General features: G+C 42.4%; 1 protein-coding gene and 1 non-coding gene across 2 annotated transcripts in view; one reads left to right on the top strand and one right to left on the bottom strand.

The window, feature by feature from the left end:
- The window catches only part of Ccdc192 (coiled-coil domain containing 192), a 190,416-nt gene that overhangs the window by 36,861 nt on the left and 127,537 nt on the right, over positions 1–26,018 (bottom strand). The gene's annotated exons all lie outside the window — the stretch shown is intronic.
- On the top strand, positions 22,330–22,437 carry LOC142849173 (U6 spliceosomal RNA). Its single transcript, XR_012910562.1, has one exon. It is a non-coding gene; the product is annotated as a U6 spliceosomal RNA (small nuclear RNA).

A 26,018-nucleotide genomic window follows, 5' to 3' on the forward strand; every position in this document is an offset into this window, starting at 1 on the left:
TCAGGCTCGTGTGCCGCTCATCATTCTCATTCCCTGAGTCCCCTCATTGATGGGACAATGGTCATGTCTGTCCACACTTGGCTTTTGGAAATGTTTCCAGACTATGCTCTGATTCTGCATGTAGGCACACACTCTCGAAGTGTGCACCTAGGTGTTCACTCAGCTCCTGACCTTTGCTTCCTATGTGGGGACCAACGTGGTCCCAAGAGATATCTGTCTGGTTTCCCTTCTTAAACCCCCTCATGGCTGCAGAGGAGCTAACACAAAGATTAGTGTTGATTTCCCTGCTCCCGTGTGAAGGCACGGAGACATGCTCTTCCCCTTCGCTTTGCTGAAAACAGCTCTGTAATTAGAAGGACCCAGACTTTCCTCAGCTTCTGCAAGGCTCCGGCCATCTCTCATATTTGAGTCCCTACATTTCTACCTTACACTTTATTCTAAACTGAGGTAATGAAGCTGAAGGAGTTTCTAAAAACAAGCCTAAGCTTTGTTTTCAGAGTATTCCTTATTACGTTGTCCATAAGGTTCTCAGCTACGGGTTAAAATGCACAGTTCTCCACGACCCAGTCAGGTGGGTACAAATGAAGAGTGCAGTCAACTCTTCCACTTAGACCGTGTCTCAAGGAGGCCGCTACACAGCTCTGGCCATTCTCCACCATGCATGAAGACAGCCCTGTGTGACTAGGTCTTATTGGTTTTCAAAGACACCCACAGGCCACAAGGAGCCTTATGAATAAGAGAGACCCTTAGGAGCCTGTAGAGATTCCACACTGACCCTGTCACTGCTCTTGTTTATCCATCACTGCACCTGACATATCTCATCTCAACAAAACAAGGCTATCAAGTCATCTTTCTGTGCGGTATAGTAAGTACACTGGCTACATCGGGAACTTGGGGTCTGTTTGACAAAGGTTCAACCTCTGGCATTGCAAATAATCACAAAAGAAAATAATAATAATAAAAAATCAAACAAGACCACTAGGAAATGATACAAAATAGGCCATAACTATCATTCTAAATAGGAAGGACAGATAATTGAATCTATAGTTGGTCAGAAAGGAACAGGTCAGACAGGACTGGTTTCAATAGCTTGGGGGATGCTGAGGTTTGAGATGAACCATTAAAAATGTGAGGAATGAGACCAGATGAAAGGCTAGGAGCAGACTGATGGAGAGCGTGAAGGGAACGTCGTGGCAGAGGCCACATACTTCCTCTGGGTTTCCTCTGACACCGCAGCAAAAGGGAAGTTCTTCATTTATTTCAGTTCTTTGGGAAATAATTATTCTTATTTCTATTTTTAATTGTGTTTGTCCCTTCTTGGGTTTTCTTTGTATATATGTTTAGAACTCTAAATCAATCAAACTCCATAAGGAGTCGAAAAATGTTTTGCAAAGTTCACATCACCTCATGTCTTCCTCAAGAAAAAAATCCTTATTAATCGGTAAGAGAAATGCAAATGAAAGGTAACAGATTGGCTTATCAAAAACCCACTAAGCTTTCGTTCGTTGGTCAATATCTACTCCAAATAATTTAAGTGTTTGGTGTTTCATTAGCGACGGTTTTCTGTGGCATTGCCTATACTAGCAACACCACTTAATAAAGAACTCAGTTTTCAAGAATATTTTAGTAAAACAACATGGAATAAGCTATCTTACCCAAGTGCCATGCAAACAGGAAATCTACCTTATTTGGCTGCTATACATTGATACTCATTTTGTTATGTAGAATTTATGAGATTCTCTACAGTTTGGTAAAATTTATATTTACATCTAAAAACTGAAGAAAGGAGAGATGGCTTGGCATTTAAGGTCACTTACTGTTCTTAAAGAGGACCTGGGCTCAATTCCCAGCACCCACCTGGTGTCTCATGACCATCCATAGGTGTGTACAAGATGGGCATATATACATGTAGGCAAAACATTCATACACATGTTTTAAAAATTTTTAAAAATCAATTGGCAGATTTAAACAGTTTAGACACAGCTACATGCGCTTCAAGGAACACAATTTTCCTTTGAGCCCCACGACTGTCTGTCCTTTTTAAATAGAGGGACCGGATAGTAAGCTATGAAGCATAGACAGGTATCACTTTGATACAACATCTCGCTAATGAAAACATTTTGAAAGAAATCCCAACCAAAGAGAAAAGTTGCTGTATCTTCTCTCTTTATTAGAAAGTCGTCCATTTCTATCCATGAAAATATGGCCGAGAAAATGGCACTTCCCTCTAATCGCAGGTGCGTTTGTAAATGTCATAGCTTGTAATATGCTCTCCTATATTGGCGTTTCCTTCTAATCTACTCTAAGAATCTGTTGGCCTGGGAAGAAATGGAATTTATTACAAAGGAAACACCAACAGGCTATACTCGGCTCCTGACCTTCAAAACTGGGTTATGAAGCAAACCACATGTGGCGGATGGTATTTTCCGAAGATGGCCACAGCAGTGTGTCGCACCCCACATGTGCTGCTGCAATGGGCTTGCCCCACCCTGTGAGGACGCAGAACCGAGTCCTCTCCCCTAACATCTGCACTGATCTCAATGACATTCTCCTGTAACTAATTGAATAAACACATTTCCATGTCACATGTGCATCCGACCTTGGGGTAAGTGGAAACTTGTGACCTCCACCCCTAGGAGGAACGGATACCTCCAGGAAAAGGAACACTTGTGCTCTAGAGAGTTTCCATGCTTTTTTTTCAATAAAATTGTATAATTCTCTTTCAGTTTTAGAGCAACAAGGAAACGAAGGCATAGAAAAGAAATTAGGATCAATAGAGCTGCGATTCAGATGTCGGTTTTTCTGCTTCTCCTCATTCTACATTCTTTCCCCCTGAGACCCAAATACAATAACTGTTCGAATCTCTTCGGCAAACAGTGATTTGTTCTACACACAATGCTCGACCTATGCTGACAGGTAATTTTTAAAACTGACTAGTCAGTTTCCTCTGGGGATCTTACGCCATTGGTTAAATGTCAATGGAAACATCAACTTGGGGGCATCCTCAGAGGGACCCAATTTACCATGCCCAAGTCAGAGCCCAGGCCTCCTTGATATGCCAGTTATCAGACCAAAGAACGAGCTACACACCAGGGTATACAGACAAACATCTGGAGATGAACGTGCACACTACAATGAGAATACAATGTAATTTTGTGAGCACAGGTTTTGCTCTTACAAGGTCAAGGTCAGGACTGTGGGTCCTTACACTGAGCCTTAGCAAGCCATCAGGCAAGCAGACTGTAAAATGTATGATCTTGAGTGCACAATTTGTTCTCGTCCACTTTTTTCCTCATTCTCATGTTAAACTCGTAATAACCTTTTCTTCTTTTGCCTTTGGGGCTGGTGACTGAAAGGCAATGTTTACCTTAAGTTTAGGAGTAAGCTGTTGGGCTTATTGACATTGGAGCTGTACGACTAAGCTAGTCCCTATACTATTCCAGAAGCTGGCCCAACATTTTTTCTTCTTTATATTCTTGGCGTGTGCTGCTGGGAAGCTCAGTCAGGAGCCACATGCCCAGAACCCTGTCCCTTTGGAAGGTATGAATCCTTCTCCCGTTTTTCTTGAATATCTTTGGCTGTTTAGAGCAGTGGTTCTCAACCTGTGGGTTGCGACCCCTAGAGACTCTATCACAGATCAGATATCCGGCATATCAGATATTTACATTATGATTCATAACAGTAGCAAAATTCCAGTTATGTAGTAGCAACAAAATAATTTTAAGGGGGGGGGTCACTACAACATGAGGAACTGTACTAGGGTTGCAGCATCAGGAAGGTTGAGAACCACTTGTCTGGAATGACTGCTGTTGGGTCCTCTTTTTCCCCTCGGGATTCAGCCTCTGCTTGGTGGTTGGGTAGGTGGTTTTGCTGCTTTATTAGAAGTAAATTCGCTGGCTCCCTCTCCCTCACCCAATAAAAAGCAAAATAAAGACCTCATTCCCAAGTTTTATTCCACAGTTTAAAATTAGTTTCCTATGAAACTGAAAACTAAATTTCAAAGCAAGTCTGTATTCCATTTCTTCTTCCGAAACAGCGCGTTGATTCCAGAAACCCATATTCTAGCTACTACCACTACCTTAGAATTCAAAACAGTCTCCGTAGAACCTTTGACCACAACGACATCCTCGGATACGGCCTACACGCCTCAGATGGGCAGGGGTGACTGAGGAAGCCCACTAGTCCGCTCTAAATTGAAAGGTACAGCAGATTTCTCCTAGAACCGTTCTGTCTGGCATGACCTCTGCTTTTCTGGACCTCCTTAGCGAGGTTGCTTTGGGACAGCCTAGGCTGGAGAGCAAAACACGGAGCTCAAAGGTCTCCTTCCTTTTGGGTCTGCCCCTTCCGTATCTCGGCATTTTATATTTTTTGGCTTGCTCTGTTTCTGCCAGCTCCTCCCTCCTTCTTTTACCTGCGAAACTGCACAATCATTACTGATTGGCGAGGCATCCTTTCAGGGCTATTTTTTGTTCTTTTCTTTAGTTACTGTACCCGCAAACAAGATTTCTATTGTTTGAGAGCGGAATCAAATAACACAATCAGCCCTTCTCCTCTGGTAACTAATATTGGACGATGTTAGGGTCTCTTTGAGGCCGTAAACATGTACTCCAGTGCGTTTTTAAGCTATCTGGTTCCTAAGTCCCCATGTTCATCATGAAGCTGAATATAGCTCTTTCAAGCCATCCCTGCGGGACTACTCATGTCTTGTTTCTTACCTGATACTGGGAACAGGCTTACTGGTTGAAATCTTGCCCAGTAATTACTCCTGAAGCATATTTACACTCTCGTATCACTAAAGCTATTTTTGAGATAAAGCACATCAGAAATTGAAAACTTCTCAAATCCTTTATACTCTTGCCAATGACTTTTTCTTCAAAAGCAATTCTTACAGTAGAACACCCATTCTAATGCAAAAGTTAGATAAAACTTTGCATGGAAATAAAATATAGCAATTTTAATGAAATTATGTAATACCATTGGTGCCTACATTTCTTTTTCATTAGATACTATAAAACAAAATCTTGCAAAGTCCTTCTTCATGATTTTAAGTAAATAATCCAGAATGCTTTTGGATATAACAGAGAGTGTGCGACCTCAGTTTTTGGTCACTGGTAAGGAATCTCAAAACATACTCATTTGCCTTTGGGTTATAATAAAAGGCAGCTTGGAAGGAACAGAAAAGGAAAAATATAAAACTTTTCTGAAGACAAGTTTTAGAGAAGAAACACAACAAACTTAATGGAAGATTCAAGCTAGAGTTGGGTAGATTAGATTCATAAAGGAATCTCTTTCAAGTCAGTGAAAATATCCAAGATACCAAGTCTGGAGCCGGGCACCCTCATTCAGCCATTTCACCATGGCTCAGACATTGTTATTTGGTGGTTACATATAGGTTTCTCTCCTTTGGACTACACAAGCCATATATTTTATTGTATAGAATTTTTATTTAATAAAGTAGAAGCACAGAGCACGGACATGCTAGGGAAGCCTTGGGGAGCACAGGAAGGTTGTATTCTCTGAACGAAGAGGAAATGAGTGGCAGGGTGAGGATCTAGGACTTATCAACACCCAGGAGACAAGAGCAGTTGTTTCTCTGATGGGCAAATGGGATGAAGCTATCCTCACTAAAACTTCAAATTCCCAAACTGGAGCTACAGCTGGTAGTGGAGCCCAGGCCTAGCTTACTCCCCTCAAACTCTAAGTTTACCCCAATAGGTTTATACTGAAAAATAAATAATAAGCAAATAAATACATAAAAATAAATAATAAGCAGATAAGGGTTTTCATGTATGTTAGTTCATCTCTGAGAGCTGAGTTAAACCAATTTAAAGATTAAAAAAAAAATAGTCACACATGGGAATGTGGTAGGTACTGATTTCTAACACCAGCACTCAGGAAGACTAAGAAGTTAAAGTCATTTTTCATTATATCATGAGTTCAAGGGCAGCCTTAGCTGCATCTAAAGTGAGACAATCTCAAACAGCAAAACAATAAAAAAGTATGTAAAAGCAGGTGGGCTGTATGTAGGTCTGGAACAGAGTCCCTAATCTAGTGTGCATGAGGCCCCAAGTTTGGTCCCCAACATGAGAAAAATACTATATAATCCATTTTTCTGATAGTCTTCCTTCAAGAGTGTTTCTAGTGCTGGTATGGTGCTGCATGGCCGTGATCCCATCACCTGGATGATGAAGGGGAGAGAACCACTTATTCTGGGGTCTGGAAGGCAGACCTCACTTAAGAACCGAAAAGAGGAGAGGAGAAGAAAATGGGTGCACCTCTAACCTAAGGTCAAGCCAGGCAACTACTGACGGGTAATATTTTATCTGAGGTCACACTACTTTTTACCTAATTATTCGTTCCTTTTAACTCTTACTTTAGGTCCATTTTAGAACGTAACTGAGAAACAGGAAGTAGTAGAGGCTTTCTGAAATGGAGAAAGGTAAGTCAAGGTTCTGGAGCTAGCTTCAGTCTTTTGATTCAACTAGGTTTAGGGTTCGTTTTTTTGGAAAATATGGATTATATCAGACAGGCACTGTGCAGGTGAGAACATGGGTAGCCCTGGCCTCCGGGTCACCCCATGGAGAGAAGGGAGAAGGGCACCTGAACAGAACTTTTGCAGTGGGCAGCTAGTGTTCTGCTCTAAACAAAGGGTGTCAGGTAGGAATCTATGTCCAAGACTGCTGGATCATCTGGCTTTCTAAGGGAAGGTGGAAACGCTACTTGTAATATAAAATCTCTTAATTGTTAAGTCTTTGAAACCCTTGAAAAATATCTTATAGCACAGCCCCATGGCCAGTACTGTTGAGGGACACCACAAAATGCTGTGGCTGGCTTCATTTAAACCACAAACTAAGCTTGGCCTATTGAAGATTCGTTTTCATTTTAAAACTGTATAATTTTCCCCTTTCTCAGCCATCTGGAAACAACCCAAGTTATTGCCAGAAGACGCTAATCATAGAGCACCCTAGACTATCTTAAGTGTGCAGTGGAGTGACTGAGCAGGCATCTGGCTGTGAAATCATAAATGTCTTATCCTCAATAAATCTTGACCCAAGGTTATTAAGTCTAAATACCTGAATTATAATTAAATGCAGATAAAATATAATGTCGTGGAATATTAGTTTAAGGTGTGTTACATTCATTTATGCTGTGGAATATTTGTTTAATGATGCAGAGATGTGTTGCATTCTTTTATATTGCATTTGTTTAACTCTGTGGAGCTGTGTTACTTTGCCTGTCTAAAACACCTGATTTGTCTAATAAAGAGTTGAACGGCCAATAACTAGTCAGGAGAAGGATAGATGGGGCTGCCAGGCAGAGAGAATAAATAGGAAGAGAAATCTAGACTTGAGAGAAGAACAAGAAAGAGTGAGAAAAGGAGGAGAGGAAGACACCAGTGACCAGCCAGCCAGCCATCAGTAAGAAGGGAAGAAAGACATAGAATTAAGAAAGGTAAAAAGCCCAGAGGCAGAATGTAGTTGAAGAGAAACAGGTTAATTTAGGTAAGAAAAGCTGGCTAGAAACAAGTCAAGCTAAGACTGGGCATTCATAATTGAGAATAGTCTCTGTGCCTTTATTTGGGAGCTGTGTGACAGGCCCCCAAAGACAAAAATAAAACCACTACAATATAAAAATAATAAGATTGTTTGTTATTCATTAAAATCTATCCCTGGTGCTAGAGATCAAATCTAGGGCTTCCAACATGCTAGGCAGTATGTATTCCTGAGCTCACTAAGTACATCTTTGAGTCATACAATATGTGTTTTCATGTCATGGACCAATACAATAGAGATAGATAACTAGGATAAATAAATAAATAAATATTTTTCTCATCTTTCTACATATTATAAAGACATAAGTAATCTTTCTTTACCTCTCATTTTATGTTTGAACGTTCAGATTCTTATCCTGTCCTTTGAGTAGATAAATCTAGCAGAATCTTGCTGAATTAAAAAAAAAAGGGGGCCATTATAATTTATAAAATCTAATTTGGCACACATATATATAAAATTGCTATCCACACATGTTTAGATATGAAAGATTCTCTTCAGAAGATCCCTCAGCTCTGTTTATTAGTTTATTTCTTAGTTATTAGATTCTGCCCCCTTTGGTTGAGCTATCTTTTGTTATGTTGTTATTCTGGAAAAATTAGAAAGTTCCACTTGGCATTTTATACAATAGTGACTCACTTGATATTTCTAGATTATTAAAGGCCTAAGTATTTATAGAATAGTACAATAGTACCCGCTTCATCCCTTTCCTGGGAAGAAGCCCACAGGCAGAGGGTTTTTTTAAGATGCACGGGGACGCCCTTGAACTGAAGCAGGTGTTTGTACTGCTACTAATCCAAGGACTTTGGGCAACCAGACCTGGCATTTGTTGATTCTCTGTGTGCCAGGTGGTTATGTACATTGCTCTTAAACTACCAACCATGCCCACAAAGGAGCCATTCTGAGCCCCATTCTACAGGTAAGGAAAAAGGCTCAAAGATGTTGTAGGGGATTGGACTTAACTTCTTGTGTGGCCCATATTTTCTGCATTGCCTCCTGGTGCTTCCCAGGCAGCAGAGCAGAGTGATGGTCTTGGTGGTCCTCCATGGTCTCATCTGTAAATCCCAGAAGTCAGAGGAGGAGATCAAGAAGGTCTGCTTGACTTCTGATGGCCCTGGCTGATGGTTTTATGACTTTCTCATACGGAGTATATGACTCATTTTTGGGCGAAACCCTCTTTGGATGTTTTCAGATATTTCTGATCCTGGCTAGGATTTTGAAACAGGATGTTGATAGATATACTTAATATTAATCTTGTCTCCTGAGGTATTTGGATTCTGGCCAATTCTTTGTCACTTGAAACAAAGGGCAGCCTTCTTTTCTTTGTCCTTTCACTTGTACACGAATCCACCCTGTGTTATGTTTTTATATTTAATCAAATTCTTGTCTATACTTTAAAGTAATCATTACTTGTACATCTCGACAGCCATTACTGTAGAATTCTGAATGAATTTAAGTCTGTAAGTAGTTAGGCTATCCTTAATACATTGACCCATTAAAGAACAGAACACTGGGCCTACAATGAGGTGGATGCCAGTGGCTCACACTGTCAGTGGCCTAATAAATGATAAATCTATTTTGAGTCCCAATTTCCATTTTAATAGCATCTTTAGTGATCATGTAAAATAATGTTTTTCCCCTTTGAAACAGGTTGGTTGAAACAGGCTGCCTTTCTACTCAGTATGTAACTGAGGATGACCTTGGACTTCTAGAAATGACCTTTTTACTTCCACCTCTTCAGTGTAAGAATTACAGATCTGTACCTCCAGTCTTTGTTTTTCTCAGTGCTGGGCATTAGTCCCAGGCTTTGTGCACGCTAAGTAGGTATCCTGTCAACCTAGCCACATATTATCCCTAAGCCTCACGCATGCTAAGCAGGCATTCTATCAACGGAGCTGCAACCCAGAGCCCAATAAATGGTTTATTTATAACATTTTTTTCTATAAATACTGCTCATAATTGCCCCATCACCTTTCTCCTCCCAAATAAAATTGAAAATTCTCTGTATCTGTCCCTTTCCTACACACATTTCTCAACACAGTTGATTGTACTTGGTCATTTAGGAATAATTTAGGGGATATACTCTTTAAGAATTTGCTTCCATCTAATGTGCAATGACATTAGTCAAGTTAGATTGCGACAGGAGATGCCTTCCTTTAGTCTTACCCCATGTCATTAAGCTGATTTGTGGTCACATTTTTTTTAACAACTAGAGGATATAAAATGTAAAGCCTAGTGTTCAAAAATAAAATCTTTGTCAAACTGATGATAACTTTATTTATAATCTATTTATTTGGTGATTTATACCCCGCGTTTTATTTTGATTTCTATTGCTGTGATTAACATCATGGCCTAAAGCAACTTGGGAAAGAGAGGATTTATTTCATCTTATAACTCCCAGTTGACAGACTTATCCAAGTAAAGCCAGGGCAGGAACCTGGAGGCAGCAACTGAAGCAGAGGCCATGGAGAAATGCTGCTGCTGGGGGCTTTTCCTCATGGCTGGCTCAGCCTGCATTTTTTATAACCCAGGACCACCTACCCAGGGCTGGTACCACCCACAGTGGGCTGGACCCTCCCACATCAGTCACTAATCAGGAAAATGCCCCACAGACTTGCCTATAAGCCAATCTGATAGAAACATTTCTCAGGGTCTCTCTCTTCCCAGATGACCCACTTCGTGTCAAGTTGACAAAACCCGAACAGCACACCGGGGCTATCATTGAGCTACACTGCACCCCCAAATCTGCTACTCTTTTGATGAAACATGTTTCAGCCATAGGTATCCTTAAGATTTATTTATGACACTGGTTTAGAAGTCATACTAATGAAACATGGAATTTGGAAGCATGAATATTGGCATGCCCTGCTTCCCAAGCCGTAGTTGGATTTTGCTAGTGTATGCATTAGATAGAATGCTAGGCTTCATAGAGACGGTTATTTCAGGTACATTCTGCACTGTGGCTATTCATCTGCTCCCAGTCCCTTCTTCTTAGGCTCCCACCCATGCCAGTCTTTTTCTTCCCCTGTCCCTCTTTATACCCCTATAAAGAATTCCATGGTCCATAAAGAAGAGAAAGTGTGACATTTTTAAATGTCTGTCTTATTTTTCTTAGTATTATCATTCCTGGTTCTGTCTGATTTCCAGACAATGTCCTGACTCTGTTCTTCTTCATGGCTGTATAAAATTCATACACACACACACACACACACACACACACACACATAAAAGAATGGAAGTAAATATAGCCTAGGCTGATTCAGTAACAGCATTGTCAGTAGTACTGTAATAAAAATTGTATGTAAGTGTCACTGAGGTAAGTTAAATTACAGTCCCTTGGGTGAATATTCAAATGTGCTGTAACTGGTCTAGAGTGCATAAATATATATATGTGTGTGCATATATATACATATATAAAAACATATATGTGTGTGTGTATAGAACGAGAGAGCGAGCGAAAGAAAATATGCTTATATGTTTGCCCAATTTACATGTTTACCAACAATGCCTAACACTCCTTTGTGCACATCCTTCTTAGCATCCGTTTCTATTTCTTGACCGTATCTCTTCTGACTGGGGAGAAAAAAACTCAACATGGTCTTAATTTGCATTTACTTTACACTTAAGGATATTGAGCATCCTTTTACCTTTATTGACTATTTGTATTTTATCTGTTCAGTTCTGGATATTTATTTCATTAACCTCTTTATTGACTGAAATAAGGGGTTTTTTTGGCAGCTTAGTTTTTGACTTTCTTGTGTATTTTGGATATTAATCCTGTCAGATGTATAGTTAATGGAGGTTTCCTTCCACTTTGTAGCCCGTCTCTTACCAGCCTTCCTTGTTTTGTAAGTCTTCTAATTTCATGCACTCCCACTTGCGAGTTCTTGGTATTATTTCTTGAGCTACGGGGGTCATGCTCAGACATGCTTCGCCTCCGCCTAGACCTTGAAGAACGTTGATTATATTGTCCTCTAAAAGTTTCACTTCCGGGATTATGTTAATGCCGTTTGTGTGTTTCGAATGGATTTCTCTCTACAAGCTCAGAGACAGCGATGTGACATCATTCTTCTCCATGGAGATATGCAGTGTTCCCAGGGCCATTTGACGAAGGGGCCAACTTCCAGCCGATGCGTGTTTTTGAAATCTCTTTTGACGTCTTTGGGAGTCAGGCACCTGTGCGTGCGTGGGTTTACTTCTGGATCTGTCTTCGTCTGTTTCGTTTATCTGTGTATCTGTTTTTTGTTCAATTCCACATGGTTTTTGTTCCTAGCATTGGGTTCACCTGAATTCAGGAGTGGTGATATCCCCAGAGACATCTTTTGCTACGCAATTGTTCTGGCTATTTGGGACCTTTCGTGCCTCCATGCAAATTTTAGGATTTCTTCTCCTGTTTTATTTATTACTTCCTATGAATAATTTTAGAATGTTGGTTGGGATTGGGTTCGATCTTCAGATCACGTCTGGTAATACAGTCAGTGTCTCACTCCACAAGAGCAGGTGCCTGCCTATCTTATACCTACCATCTTCAATTTCTTTCTTCGGGGTTTTTTCTTTTTGTTTTATTTAAAAACAAAACCAAAAACATATATTTTTTTTCATTTTACATACCAATCCCAGTTCCCACTCCCTCTCCTCCTCCTGTTCCCTTCACCCACCCCAGCCCCATCCACTCCTCACATTGCTTTGAGGAAGAATCAAGGCCCTCTCTACTACATCTAGACTGAGCAAGTTATCTCTCCAAAGAGAATGTGTTCCAAAACCTAGTACAAGCAGTAGGGATAAATCCTGGTCCCACTGACAGTGGCCCTATAGTCTGCCCCAGCCATACAGCTGTCACCCACATTCCGAGGGCCTCGTTTGGTCCTATGCTGGTTCCTTCCCTGTCCAGCTGGAGTTGGTGAGCTTCCATTAGCTCAGGTAAGCTGGTTCAGTGGGTGAACCATCATGGTCTTGACCTCTTTGCCCGTATTCTCACTCCTCTCACTCTTCAACTAGACTTTGGGAGCTCAGCCCAGTGCTCTGCTGTGGCTCTCTGTCTCTATTTCTGTCAGTTGCTCGATGAAGGTTTTATGGTGACATTTAAGATAGTCATTAATCTGGCTAGAGGGCAAGGCCAGTTCAGGCACCCTCTCCACTGTTGCTTAGGGTCTTAGCTGGCGTCATCCTTGTGGATTCCTGGGAATTTCTCTAGTGCCAGGTTTCTTGATAGCCCCATAATGGCTCCCTCAATCAAGATATCTCTTTACATTTTATGGAATAGTTTGAGGAGCATTTGTTGCTAATTCCTTAAATTTCTGATAGAATTCAGCTGTAAATCTATCTGGGCACAGACTTTTTTAGTTAGGAAAATTTCATTATTGCTTCAATCTTATTGCTTATTGCAGATATTTTTAAGTTGTTCGTATTCTCTTGTTTTAATTTGGTAAGTTATATGTGTGTAGAATTTTAACCATTTCTTCTAGAGTTTACAAGATTTAGAACATAAATTGTCAAAGCAGGTTCTGCTAACCCTCTCATTTGATTGGTGGCTATCAGACTATCTCCCTTTTTGTCTCTACTTTTACTAAATTGCTTCTTCCTTATCTTTCTTTTGGTTAGTTAGGTTAAGGTTTTTTAAATTGTGCTTATCTTTTCGACAAGTCAACTTTGTTTCATTAATTTTTTTTGCTGTTTTTCTCATTTGCATTTCACTAATTTCTGATATTTGTTATCTCTTTTCCATTTCCTGGTTTGGGGTTTGGCTTGTTTTTGTGTTTATAAGATTTAAGGTGTCTTAGTTACTGTTCTATTGCTGTGATGAAACACCAGGACCAAGGCAGCTTATGCAAGGAAGGATTTAATTGTATTGTTTCTGAGGGCTAGTCCAAGACTCTCATGGCAGGGAGAACAGCAGCAGGTGGGCCTGGAACTAGGGCAGTAGCTGAGAGCTTCCGTCAGATGCAAAAACAGAAGGCAGAGAGACAGCAAGACTGGGCCTGGTGTGGGCTTTTGAAACCTCAATCCCCATCCCGTGATACACCTCCTCCAACAAGCCCACACATCTTAACCATTCCAAAATGGTCCAAGCATTCAAATATATGAGACTATAGGGGCCATTCTCAATCAAACTACCATGGTGTAGGGGGTACCCAGGAAGTTACTTATTTAAGATTGTTCTAATTTTTTTTTTTAAAAATACAGACATTTAGAGCTAAACTTTCCTCTTAGGACTGCTTTCATTATATCCCACACATTGTGGGATATAATGTACATCTCCTGGTACATTGCAAATGAGCTGCCTTGCAAAAGAAACTTAGCTACATGGGATAGCCATCCCTTACTACCCGTGTGTGGGACCTAAGACCCTGTAACTAGCAGATAAAAGCACTTTGAAACCTGTAAACTCAGGCAACCACTAACTTCCACCAACACAAAAGCTAAGAAGCCATCAGAGATTTCTCCACTATAGCAAACCTCTGATACCCCCACCAATGTAGCTTGTTGGGAGCAGTGAGACCCCAGATCCTGAATTTCTTGTAATCCCCTGATCTGAGTGCCTACAGCTGCTCTGAGCACGAGACCTTCAGGAGTTCCTGATGGCAGGAGAGTGGTTTCTGGTGGGTTTGGCTGGGGCTTGTCTATCTCTATATAATCTGCCCCTGAACACAATAAAGGGGGCATTCTTGGGGAATTCAAGGATGACCCGTGTAGCTGTCTGTCTCTCTGTGTGTGTGTGTGTGTGTGTATGTGTGTGTGTGTGTGTGTGTGTTTGTGTATTTTAACCTCCAGCCCCTTGCCCAAAGCTCGTGAACTGGGTGCCAGCGCACAGAGCACAGACACCGGGGTGTGGTGCGCAGCAGTAGCTGACTTTTATTTTGTTACTAAAACTTTATGAAACAATTTCCATGTTGGAACACAAAATTTGGGGTGACCTAAACCTGTGTGTCCAGGGCCGTGATCACTCATATTTGACAAATCAGAATTAACTATCTCTTCTCCCCTTTGAGGGAAAAGCTGGGTTTCTGGCCTCGCCACCAGTCAGCATTCCAATATGGAGCAGGGAAGGGCTCTTGAGCCCCCACCTCTGCTTACGGAACTGTAGACAGTTGATAGCAGCTAGAGAAGGGAGAGTGACTGACCCCACGCCCGGAGTGTTTGAGTGCCATAGACTGGATACGGTGAGTTGTAAAACCCCAAAAAGGAGAACATGAAAGGGAGAGAAGTTGTGGGGAAAAGGGAACTGAATATGAGAAAATCACACTAGGTATCTATGAAATTCTTCAGCATCTAATTTAAGTTATTCATGCATATGTATGCGTGTACACGTAATAAAAAGTATTTGTTTTGTCTCTGAGGACGCAGGTATTTCTTCCGTGTGTACATATATGTGGTACATATACACATTTTCTTCCCTACTATCTTTTGCATCCTCTCCTTAGCTTCAGAAATTTTCTTTTCTTCAGTTGTAGCTGACAGTTTATAGTAATTCAAGTTCAGATTGTGGCGAGGGACCCTTACTTCCTTTAGCTGGCAGACTCCTTTTAAAATTCTCTAGACTGTGGACAGGGCTCCTTCCTCGTTTCTTAGGAATAGGTGTGGAAGGTGTGGCCCCCAGAGCACATCTGGGCCATGCTTTGTGGATCAGTCGACCCCTGCCCCAGTGGAGGGAGAATCCACATGTGGGACTTCCAGGTGGGCCCAGAATGTTGCCCTGCTCTGTGGCTGGTGGGTCTGGGGAGATAGAAAGCATTTGCTGAGCAGTGGGAAGGGCTTGTCTTCTAGGGCTTGTCCTATCTATCCTGATAGCATGGGCTGATACGGGTTCCTGGGATCAGCCGCAACCTAAACAACTTTCACAACCCCCTTCCTTGTTCTCTTGTCTTTTTTCTTCTTATCCTCCTCTTCCTTCCTGTCCCCTTCCCCTCCCCTCTCCTTTCCTCAGCCCCTCTCTTTCTTAAATAATCCCTGTACTGGGTGTGTAGTCCAGAGCCCCACGCAGGTTTGGTGGTGCTCTATTCCCGAGCTATAGCCCTGTGTTTCCATCTTCTTTATTTCTTGGTATGCACTCTGTGTGACTGTATTTGATTGGGAAAGTCGAAGGAATAGCACAGTAGTATGATACAGACGACATGACTTTCAAACCAACACTTCTTTCTAGACTGACACGTATGCACACGGCTAGCTATACATTTAATAAATAGAGCAGGGTGCACGTCCAATTCCATCCCAGAAGGAAATACAGAACGCTCTTTCACTTGCCACACTGAATCAGGTTTTTATTTTTGTTTTTGCTTTTTTGATCTTTCATAAATTTGATTTGATGAGTCCATGTCCCCCCAAAACATCTTCTCTTTAAGCCAACTTTACCCACATGGCTAATGTTATTAATCTCTACCTTCAGTGTCCTATCAGGAAGCTGCAAGTCCCTGAATAAAAAAAAAAATCCGGAGACATTCCTGGGGAGCCAAAGAAGAGGACACGGCTAATGTTCTCTGCTTTGTCAACAAGAGGTTTAAAGGAGGACAGCTGCCTCAGGTTTGGACAATTGTTTGCAGCCCCAAAGTGTCTGTATCATCCGTCTGCTGTTATTTAATGAAGGAGTGCCGGACCCTGCTGGGTACATTTCCTGGAAGAAAGCACCTTCCTCCTCTGCCAGTAGCAGCAGCAGCAGCAGCAACAGCCTTCCCCAGCACTGCGCACAGCACAGCGGGGACCACAGTGAAGTTGGAAGCCTCTGCAAGAGATCACGGTCCCATTCCCATTCCCACGTGCCTTGTCTGACATTTAGCTAATGCTTTGCCCTTTCATCCAACCTCTCTGAATATAGAACCCAAGAGACTTAAAAAAAGGAAGAAAAAGGAAATAAAACATTCCTCAGGGATAGACAGAAGGAAGGGAGCACTGTTTCCTGATGATGGTGAACTTCCAAAATTAGTCTCACAAACAAAGGATGGAGGGGACCTTGACATCACCGAATTCCCACAGCGAATGCAGCTACAAATACCGGCCCCCAATCGAGAGCTGTGGAGTGGATCTTCTTACCTTTTGTTCATTAGGAAAAGAAATAGATTTCCAGAATGTTCATAGAGGAAGAGCCTGGATAAACAGCAATGAAACTGATGAGCAGAAAGAGAAGACGAGGTGTTCCTTCCTGACAGGACAGTGAGTGGCTCTCCTCCCTCCTTTTATGAGATTTAACTGAAGGAAAGCATAGGAGACATGACAGATGCGCTTCTCTTCAGGCCCTTTTTATCTGACTCCCTTCCCTGGCTCTTGCCCTCTGGTGCAAGGCTCAGGTGCCAACTACAGCAACAGCCTGTTGCCTGGGCCACAGTAGTCCAAGCAGGATCAGTGCAATTTAAGTGTTGTCAATCCCTTCTCTGACATTTCTCTACAGACTCTCAAAAAGAAACCCGGCTAGATAGAAGAGGATACGAAGTAAGGCTTTTTGGTTATAAGCACCACAAAATCCAATGCTCACTATCTCTAGGAAAATTGAGAGTATCAGTTTAGATCGGCATGTATGCTAGCCAGAACTGAAGGGAACCCTCGGTGAAGGCAAAGAGCTTTGGGGCCGCAGATGAGACACAGATACCGAAAAACCCTTAGACAATCTTCTCAGAGGCCAGGGGCCAACTTCCAGAGTAATTCGCTCTGGGGTTTTTCTGTTTACCCCTGTCAACTGAGCTCAAGATTCCAGGTCCTAGGAAAAGCAAGCGTGACCGGCTAACCTACATGCGAGCTCTTCACAAGGGAAGAGACACACCTTGCCTGCCAGTTTCTCAGAACTATGGAGAATAGGTTAGGAGAGAGGTCCCTCAAGAGAAACCGTACTCTGTTAGAGAATGGAGCGGAAAGCTGTTCAGCTCAGGCTGAAACAGCAGATGGTGAACACAGACAGCGAGCCAGGACCACTTGGGAACCTGTTCCTAGCCTATGCCTGCCATAGATGAGGCCAACACCCACAGAGGAACTGGCTGAGCAGTTCCCAGGCTCTTGGCTCAGCCTCCAAGCTTGCTTTGGTGGCTGAAAATTTGTTTCCTGCTCCAACTGATTTTATTTCCATTTATGTCACTTGCAGCCAATAAAATCCTGATCTATACCTAGTTTATAGGTCGGTGCCTTTTAGGCCTGGAGGTCTCTGGAGCATCAATTTGAAAAGGAGCACTATCTTTAATTTTTTGCCTAATGACTGCAGTATTTGATAGAGCAACACTTGTTTCTTGGGATCTTGTGCAATTGATTGCTCAGCTTCAAGAAAACTCTTGGAGCCAGTGCTGAATCTCCTGGAGATTTCCAAAAACAATGAGAAGGCTTTGGCTTTAAGGCTCAATGGGTCTGTTTGGGGATGAGTTTAGTGGACAAAGGAGACAGCCTATCAGACAGTATCTAAATGAACCCTGTTTCTGTGAGGCACATATTAAACCCCCGAAAAGCCTGTATTGGGAAGCGCTTGCTGGATGTTATCGTATCTCTGCTTTCTCAAATTCTCTGCCGTCCAGTGCTGGCTTTTACTGCCACATACAAAGGACTCCATTTCAGAGGAGCTTCTGTCTGAGAAAATTCTGTGGCAAGTGTGTGGGGGACTTATGTCTGCTGGGAGAGATAAGTCAGTTTTTGCTTTTCCTAAAGTCTTTATTTTTTTTAATTATTTATTTATTTATTAGTCATGATAAAGACATCCTATGTGGTCACTAGGGATGTAGGCTGCCTAACTATCCTCAGTAGCTTTTAGAGCGAGTCCTTTGCCATCTAATGACATAGGTGTTCAGCAATGCTTCTTGAAAGATTTGCAAATGGTTTACACAGTGAGATCCCAAGGTTGGCCTGGTCACGTTTTTGCGCAACTCTAGGTAGACTGGTAAGATAGAATCCTGTGTTCAGAAAGAAGGTTGTCTGTAAGGCTTCTAGTCAAGCCCTTGCTTTCTGGTCTGGGTAACAACAGGTTTTGGAAAAGGTGTGGAGGAGGATAGAGTGGCATTGCTCCAAATCTCTACACACCGGGCAGTTACTCAAGTGGAGCTCAGTCCAGTATGTTCAAAATGACCTCTCTCTAAATGTTCTTAATTCTACCAGGTTAAGATTTACTTTATGCCCAATGTTCTTTCTTTGGGATATACTTGTAGACTTGGTAGGGTTGGTAGTTATTATACCTTGGAGGTGGTTTTTAAATTGCTATTTGTTTGACTATAATTGAAGTTAAACCAACAGATTATAATAAAATATAATAATCATTTCAGAGGGGCCTAATGTATAAACTGTATTGGGGAATTGCCATATCTAGACTTGGGACATTTTCTTCATCTCCTAATCCCTAGTTCTGTAATTCCCACTTGCAACAGGAGTTTTGATCTGGAAGATGTTTGCAAAGACAGAGGAACATTGGAGAGGAAGTTTAGTCTGAAGCACTTGGGGTAAACGATTTCCCTTCAAACACTTTCACTTAGTTCTGGGATGGCAGCAAAGCAACTTTTTTCCACTTCCTGAAGGACATAGAAAGAAAAGCAGCAGTTTGACTTTCGAAAGTCATGGGGTGATTTGTCCAGTGTTGAAACTGAAATGTTACTTCTATTACAAGTCCTCACCCCCAAATGTGGCTGCCTCTAGGCAGATACTGAATCTTCCCAACGTCTGCACTAGGATATAGCAACGTCACCTAGAGCATGTCCTTCTCTTTGTTGGTTTGGTTTGGTTTCTTTGTTGCTGTTTGTTTTTGTTTTGTTTGTTGAGACAGGGTTTCTCTGAGTAGCCCTGGCTATCTTGAAACACTGTAGACCAGGCTGGCCTCGAACTCACAGAGATCTCTGCCTGACTCTGCCTCCCCAGGGATTAAAGACAGGCACCACCACCACCTGGTAAGAAGGTCCTTTAAATGGGAGTAAAGTTAAAATATGGCTTAAGAGTTGATACAACTCTCACTTGAGGGGCAGATCCAGTCAAGTAGTGCATCATAACAAAAATTAATTAAAAAATTAAAATACAACAAAAACAAAGAGTATATATATATATATATATATATATATATATATATATATATATATACCTTTAAGGAAGCAAGCTTAAAATACATGTTCTGGTTACAGAGAGAAACCTTTTATGACATCAAGTAACTGCATCCAATCAACAACAGGATTGAGTGGGAAAGGTGTTTTTTAAAGTAACTTGGGTGAAAATTGGTAAAGCACACACCTACGCGTGTTTCCAGGGAGGGTTAGATATGAGGATGCTAAATGAATCAATGGTTTAACCCATGGCTGCAATCCAGGTGGAACAGACCGTTAGAGGGAGGTAGAAACTGTAGGAGGAGGGCCCTGGTTCGAAAACCTAGGTCACTGGGAGTGACTTTGAGGGCTGACTTGGCCTGGCCACTCCCTTGTTTGCTTTGCTTCCTGTCCGCCATCCAGTGAATAGCAGTGAGACAAGATTCTGCCACCATGATGTTTCCACCACAGGCTCAGAAAGGAGGAACCAAATGGGGCTGAATCTTTGGAGACTGAGAGCTGAAACAAAACTTTCCCCTGTCAGGTATTTTCATCACACTGACCCTTCTTCACCAGTGAGTAAGCCTTCTGTCTTCCGAAGGCAAAGAGGGAAGAAGGCTGGTTCCCACACACTGCAATTTAAAGAATAGACTCCCTCAGACTTTGAAAAACCTAGCACACTGGGACTCCGGTGCTACTGACAGACAACAAAGCTGTAAGCACTTCAGGAGCAGGCTCTGCAAACGACAGAAGGAATTTGCTTTGGGTTGTGACTATGTGCACAAAATAAAACCAGCAAATACTAGGGCTATGAGAAGCCCGCTGGGCTAGGTTTTTCTCTCTCCTCCCTCTCTCTCTCCTCTCTCTTCTCTCTCTCCTCTCTCTCTCTCTCTCTCTCTCTCTCTCTCTCTCTCTCTCTCAAGCAAGCAAGGGTGTTTTATTCTCAGCTGAACTCCTGTGTATGAAGGAAAACAGTTTGGTATCTCACTGTTCTCTCAAGTCAAGTGTAAATATGCTTAAGATATTCCTAATATTCTGGGACATTCCCTGATCAGAAGGTTCAAAAGGTGACCTGGTTACTTAGAAAAAAAATAGCAAACAAGGGGAGAAATGGCGTTATTTGGATAACGGAGATGTCTGTTTTATTTGGAAATAGTCCATTAATCTGTTAGACTTGTAAGGATGGGTTTGTCTCTAACTGAGAAGTCGTGCCGTGGTAGTCCAGTGACATGAACTGTTACAGCCAACACTTTCCCTTCCCTCAGTGGGAATTGTTATCAAAAGCAGGCCACTGTTGAGGGTGGCCACCCCACCACTCACAGAGGCTGGAAGGGGATGCCTTTCCCCAAACTGTTTGCTACATCTCCAAAGGGGTCTAAAATACAATTGGATAGTTGTTTCTTGGACCATAAAGGCCTTCTGCTCATTGATTAAAAAAATCTACTTTTAAAGTATAAATGTCCCAGGGATCGATGACTCAGTAAGTATTTCATTCTATTTTAACTTGACCACTGGCTGATAGTGCATTGATACTGGGCTGTCTTTCTCCACTCCAGTAAGGCATAGCCCCTCCTTACATCCAGCTCTATGCTTTCCAGGGGCAGCTGCCAGGCAGAGGACTCTTTCTCTCCCCACTTGCTTTTCCTCTACCCTGCCACCCAGTGGAATGTGCCTGAGCTAAGCTAATTCATCCATCATCCCGCAGCCCAGGCCACACAGGGATATCAGCCATGGGTATCCCAACTGAAGCCAGATAGCGTTCTCCTCAACTAGAACTGCTAGGGAAATGTTTGCTTTCTTCTTATCAGAGGTGATAAGTGCATCTCCCCGCTGCTTACAGCTTCTACCCTCTACTGACATCTAACTTAAGACCGAGAAGACCCAGTGCAGAAAGAAGCAGAGAGGAATGATAAAGGGTGCCCTGAGGGTACCCGAGACTCCACGTCTTTAGCTGATACTCTTCTCTTTCTTGGTTTGTTTCCAAGAATCACAGATCATCCTTTCTCCTTAAGCTCTTATGCCCGGGGCATCTGCCACTTGGTCTGAGAACCCCAAATAAACATTTTACAAAAAAGACCCCAAGAAAACTGGGGAGGACATAGTAGTGTGAGTCTAAAAATGTGTGTGTGAGAGAGAGAGAGAGAGAGACAGAGAGAGACAGAGAGAGAGAATTAATTTCTTACACATAAGCCATTGTGTACTAAGCGTTCCTGGATACCCTTTCACACAATGTTGAAGAGATTCTGAGGCGTGGCAAGGTGACCAGGTATTTGGGAATGCCAAGTAATATCAGTCTGGGACCACCATGAACTTGACAATTCTTGTCTTAGACTGTGGAGTTCAGGGTAAGGCTTCACAGTAGGGACTGACTGATGAGTTAGAACATGCAAATATTGACTTAAGAAGGAGTGGAGAGGTGGATCAGAGGTTAAGAGCACTTACTGAGCTTCCAGGGAACCTGGGTTTGATCAAGTTTGGTTCCCAGCACCCATATGGCAGCTCACAACAGCCTAGAACTCCAGTTCCAGGGGATCAGGCACCCGCAGGTTCCCAAAGATATGTGGTACATATATTCATACAGCCTCACACACATCCACATAAATACAATAAATCAATCTAAAGAAAAGAATTAGAGACAGTCCAGTGGTTCGGTTTCCTCACCAAATAAGACAAGCAACTTGCCCGACCACAATAGGCTTACGATGGCTGCTAAATTTTTATGTATTTTTTATCAGTGTATCAAATAAAAAGGGTTACCTTTTTATTCCTTTCCCTTCAATATTATTAAAACTTTGACCTGTTGGAGTATCCAAGAGGCACTCACTTCAGAAGCATGCAGTCTAAAACTGGAATTGTACATGGAAGATTAGCATGCCCCCTGAAAGAGGATGATATACAAAGTTCATGAAAGGCCCCACATTCTTAAAAAAAAAAACAAAAACGTGCTTTGTTTGAAAATGTCATCATGATGTTTTACAACTTAAATGCTAATTAAAAACAAATAATTAAAAATAAACTATCCAAGAACCCAATTTATTACTAAAGGGCACAAAGTACCATTTTAACTAAAATGGAAAGATTTGTAAGTAGACAGCTTACAGTAACACTTTGGCAATAGGTTTTACCAAGCAGCTTAAAGGTGGCAAGGTTTTGTCAAGTGAGATGGAGCCATTCCTCCCGTGTTCTACGATGACTGGTGGCTTCTTCTACATGACCATTGGAACTCTGGGACAATGTTGAGTAAAGACTGTTAAGCTGACAGCATTCTCTAAAGGATTTTGTAAGAACTTGTGTTGGTCAAAAGAAAATGTAAAAGACTTCTTTCTATGCTCTTTTGATGAAAAAGAAAGTAGTTGCCCTTTGACATGTGTTCCAAGGTGACGTTGTGACATATCAGTTGCATTCTGGGAAATCCATGTTCAGAATTGAAACTGAAAGCCAGCCAGGTGGTAGTGGTCCACACCTTTAATCCCAGCATTCACGAGGCAGAGGTAGTAGGGTCTCTCAGTTCAAGGTCAGCCTGGTCTACAAGGCAAGTTCCAGGACACAGAGAAATCCTGTCTGGAAAAACCAAAACGTATAAAACCAAATGCATAACAAAAGCTTTACCATGCAGTCAGGCTGCTGGGAGTGTCCCTTTTGTGAAGCTGCCATGTCGCCCACTGCTTTCTCCTCCATTTGTTCCCAAGCTGCTCCTCTTTTTCCAGAATTAATTATGAGTAAGAAAGGAAGCCAGAGTAAGAGCAATGACATGCTCCTGGCCTGGCAGGGAGAGCACACAGCAAATAAAGACCCCTGGGGACCAGAGCTTAGTCTGAGATTCAGGGTCAGGAACGAGCAGCTGTATACCAGCGAGAAAATGTTCTTGGTCTGTCAAAGCCAAGGAGTACACCTGCTTTAGTAAACCATGCTACCTCCCCAAGACTGCTTGCTCCTTTCTAACCCAGGGCTGAGTTAGTCACCATCTCTGACCTTCTTTTGCTCTACTGAGTTCTGAGAAGAAACATACATGGAATTCTCTGTAAACAGCTTAGCACATACTATTGAATATTACCTTGAATTGTTGCCAGTGAAGACAACTTGAGCAGTTTTATTTTGTTTCTCCGCCTATGGTGTGTTTATAGCTTCTGTAGTTGTTCTATTTTATTTTCTAAATCAATGTAAAGCCAAGCATGGTCATCCATGCCTTCTTCATAGCATCTAAAGGCTCAAAAGTTCAAAGCTAACTTGGGCTTTGTAATGAGACTCCCCCCATTTCAGATATCACCACCACAAAACCCTTTACCAGTGAGTGTAGAAGGACCTGAATTTGGAGCCTTACCACCCACATAAAAAGCTGAGCCACGTGACACATTTCTATAACCCCTCCAACTTGCCCGGCCACTCAGCATAGCTGAAACTGTGACTTTGGTTTCAGTGAGAGACCCTGTCTCAAAAAAAAAAAAAAAAAAAAAAAAAAGGAGGGAAGCAATAGAGAAAAGCTCTTGAGATCAACCCTTGGCTGTCAAATGAACCTGTACATATACATACGCCCACATATATAGCTGTTAAGACTGTTCCAAATTACCCAAGATTTCATTCCCAAGTACCATTCCCTGTTGTTTCTGGCTTCATTCGTCGGCTGACAAGAAAAGGATCTCTTCATTCCTTGTGCCCTCTTGGCCTACCAGCACTGCTGGTCCTACTCTAGAGTCCAAGGCCTTGAAGTACCCTGTCTTTCTCATGCTCTGCCCTTCCCTTTCTGCCACCCAGTTTAGCCAGTGACATTTCTCAGACGCTTGTCAGCCCAGCTCTCCGCATACAGAGACATCCCCTCTACAACCGCTGATTCATTCGCTCTGTCAAAAGGGCAAAGGAAATCCAGCCTGGAGTTCACAGATCCTGGGCTCATGTGTTGTTCAACTGAGCCAGACCAGCATCTAGGCCAGGACACTACCAGGCACAGGACCTAGCATTTGGTTTTGCTGCCATTCGATCTGCATGCATCACCCAGAAAGAGGAGCCAATGTGCGCTTGTCACGGGGTAATGATACTGACCTCTCGGGCAAGGCCTTCCTTCACAGAGTGTCTTTATCTTCTCATTGAGTTCCAGGACAGTAATGGCAGCCTCTTGCTTAGCTATTGCCAAGTCAGTCTGTAGCTTTTTCACTGCCTTTTTGTGCTTTAGTTTCTTAGAAAAAAAAAGTAAGAATTTCCTGTTACTGGAGATGGCAGATGCATCAAAGAAATAAAAGGAATTAATGGCTGCTGGGCAAGCATTGCTTCTGAAGTCCTGATTAGTGGAAACACTTCCTTGATCTGAACCCACTTTCTCCATCAACAGCTCTCTTTACTTTCTGGAGGGGGAGGGGTTCATCTGGATCTATAACCCACCTGTGGTTTGGATGCCTTGAATAGAAGGCAATTAGAAAAAAACGCTATTTGTCATTTAGCATTTACTACCAGGATGCTAATGCCTCTGAGTATCAGGTGTCTATCCCAACCTGTAAGCAGATTCATGAGAGAGGATCAGAGCCCTCATTAAGAGTCTTCTCTCCTCTGACATTTGAATTTTATCTGCATTCAAATAAACTCTGGAATGCATGTGGCTACCAGGAAGAGCAGAAATGTAGACGTTTGCAGATACTTATTGTGGCGTGTGTAGAGGGAACATGGTCAGGTCTACACCTTCCTGGGAACTCTACTGGAAAGTGTTTACACAACGGAAGGATTCACAACGAGCCTTTATGGATCTCAAGGTGGATTTGATTTGTCAGAAGTGGCCTCATCTGCAGAGTTGGAGCCAGTTTGTTAGAACAAGTGCCGTTTTCGCACGTTCGTGTTGCTTTTGGGTAGCTGCCTTCCCCCTGGAGAGCTCCCCTTGCCAAGTCTTTGTGGCTGATAATTAAGAAGCCCAGAGAATGAACAAAAAAACAGTGCTTGTCAGACACAAATCTTGAGATATGGAAAGGAATGCTCACCAGGAAAGAACCTACTCTTGTCTGGCCTCTGAAGGGTGTGCGCTCAGGCGCCAGGGAGTCAGTCTCTTGGTGTAAAAAGCCAGTGAGCTCAGCTAGTGGAACACAGGGTTAGAGAGACACAGCTTTCAGGTTCTAAAGATGGGTGACGAGCTCGGTGGGAAAGCAGACACATGAACGCAAGGGTTCCCTAGCTAGCATGAAGAAGCAAAATCAAGAGTAGATTGCCAAGCTTGGCACGGTCCCCCATGCCTGCAACCCCAGCAATCCCTGGGAAATGAAGGGAGGAGCAGCAACAGGGTCAAGGTTATTCTTAGCTACACAGCAGAGATCAAAGCTGGGGTGGAGCTACAGGAGACCATCACTTGAGAAATCAAAAACAGAGAGGGACTGCTTTTGAGACTTAACACACGATGCGAACACCACAAAATCTTAACTAACAGCATCACGATGGCTAAAAGCAAAAGAACAACTCCAAGGAATGGTAGGTAGCAACGGGGCCTTTCTCCAGGGAATCGGAGAGCTGGCATATGGCAGGGCTTGCCCTT

The sequence above is a fragment of the Microtus pennsylvanicus genome, chromosome 4 (assembly GCF_037038515.1).
Source record: "Microtus pennsylvanicus isolate mMicPen1 chromosome 4, mMicPen1.hap1, whole genome shotgun sequence".
Taxonomy (NCBI): Eukaryota; Metazoa; Chordata; class Mammalia; order Rodentia; family Cricetidae; genus Microtus; species Microtus pennsylvanicus.